Source organism: Mastomys coucha, unplaced genomic scaffold (genome assembly GCF_008632895.1).
Source record: "Mastomys coucha isolate ucsf_1 unplaced genomic scaffold, UCSF_Mcou_1 pScaffold6, whole genome shotgun sequence".
Classification (NCBI taxonomy): domain Eukaryota; kingdom Metazoa; phylum Chordata; class Mammalia; order Rodentia; family Muridae; genus Mastomys; species Mastomys coucha.
Genome location: NW_022196912.1, coordinates 43,801,737 through 43,804,103, shown reverse-complemented (window position 1 = coordinate 43,804,103; position 2,367 = coordinate 43,801,737).

Sequence of the window (2,367 nt, the reverse complement as noted above, 5' to 3'; positions counted from 1 at the left end):
ATGTATTTAATGTGCACATGTACTGTGTGTGTGTCTGTGTATGTGCACACACGTATACAAGGGTGAGCCTGTTGGAGGTCAGAGGACAACTTGTGGAAGTCAGTTTCTGCCTAGCATGTGGTTCCCAGTGGTTAAATTCAAACCATCAAGCTTTGCAGCAGCACATTTATCCACTGAGCCTTCTTTTCAGCACACAATTTTCTTTTAATTGAGGATCTTAAAGGATATGAGAGGCCTATAAGGTAGTAATCTGTACAATGCTAAAATGAAACAATGACAAGAAACACAGGATATAATGCAGGGTAAAGGGCCACAACACTCTAAAGAGGACTAATTGTGTTTTTGAACACCTGCCATAGAATTTTTTTTAATGGTGAATAAGAGCAAAAATCTACATTTTATAAGTTTAAGTGTGAAGTCTGATATGGTGTCCACAGCTTTGAAGGGCTTTTCTGCTGTAGAGTTCCCTGAAATACATGGACTTCAGGTCAATTAATGTCTCTGTGTGATTTGTTATTTGCAAGTTCTTTATAATACCGTTGTATTAAAAAAGAAATACAAATCAAAACACGGTGTTGCTGCTGAGGACATTTCACAGTATAGTTAAACCACCAAGTCCTGGAGAAGCTGAAACCTTGCACACCAGAGCATTGGAGAACAGCTGCTGAACTGCCCTCAGTCTCTCCACCAGGGGAACCCTGGGCTCCCAAGCCCCATGTTGATTCTAGGTAAGTCAGTTTAGAAAAAAATAGCCATTATTCTCTAAGGTCTTTCAAGGGTTCTACGTAAGGATAAATTGAAAAAATGCAAAAATGGTATTTAAGTGCAAAAGGATGCTTTATTTAGCAAAAAAAAAATTTCCTTAAGTCAGTGATTCTCACCCTTCCTAATTGCTGCAGCCCTTTAATACAGTTTCTCATGTTGTGGCAACCTCCAACCATAAAATTAGTTTTGTTGCTAGTTTATAATTGCAATCGTACTACGGTTGTGAACCATAATGTAAATATCTACATTTTCTCATGGTCTTAGGTGATCCTTGTGAAAGGGATATTTAACCCACTAACAGGTCGCCACCCACAGATTGAGAGCTACTGTCTTAAAACAACGCACAATATACATCATGTTCCATGGTATAAAATTTCAACACACAGAATGACGAGAGAAATATTTCCATGAATTAACTCACTGTACAAAGTGAGGCATACATATGCAAACTGCTGCATGCAGCAATGTAAGAGAAGCAGCAGCAGCTGTATTTAAATTGGGGATTATTTTTTATTATCAGAAGAAGAGCCAAAAATGGGATAATCTGTAATCATATTTGTGGGAGTAGAATATTTTAATTTCATTTCTTGCTTAATTCTTAAACTTTACTGTGTGACATTTTGTTTGATGGGATTGTTGAAACAACTTCCAGCCTCTGAGCAGACCAAAATGGCAGGAACAAGAATTCAGTGCGAGCTTTCTAGCACATTCTATATTGATGGATCCAGTCGTAGAGAATGAACTGAAAAGACGGCAGAATCATCTTCAGTCATTTTTTTTTGTGCAATTTCAGCTCTGACCAAATTGGATCCAGGCTGAAATTGCTTCCAATATTGCCTTCTGAATTGAATTTCAATTTTCTAGTGTGTGTGAATACACCTGTGCTCATGGAATAGCATGCGTTTTCTTTCTCTCTAAAAACTCATAATTTAGTGTCTAAAGGGACTTTGCATGGATGGTGCTCAAAAGCATTCATCAATAGGCTCAGAAGGCTTGCCTGCCTTAATGGAACTTTCAATATAGTGGACACATAATAGCGATGATTTACAAGAAAATCTTTCATTGCTCAAGAGATTTCAGGTTTAAATTAACTTAGGATTTACCACAGAAGGGAAAAATGACAAAAAAGTGCTACAATTTGGAAGTACCTATTTTCTAGAATTGGGAATGCAATCCTGGCAGCATCATGGGTAACATAATAGCATCTAGAAAAGATGGGGCCAAGTATCCTTGGAGCACCCCTAAAGCCAATGTACCCCCACAATCTTGTTTCCTTCTGAAACCCTTATAATCATTTAATATATGCATAGGTATACATGCGTGCATGTGTGTATATATCCCTATGTATGTGTGTTATGTATGCATATATATATATATGTTGCAAATTTGTGTTTTTCCATGTATACATACACATATACATATTTACATGTTTTGTGTGTACATATACATATATGTGTGTATTTATACATACGTGTATGTATAGGTACACATGTCTGTTGAATTTTGTAGTAAAAATTCTACAAGTTAAGAAAAGAAGGTCCTTTCTCTAACTCCTTCACTGGGGACCCTGTACTCAGTTCAATGGATGGCTGTGAGCCTCTA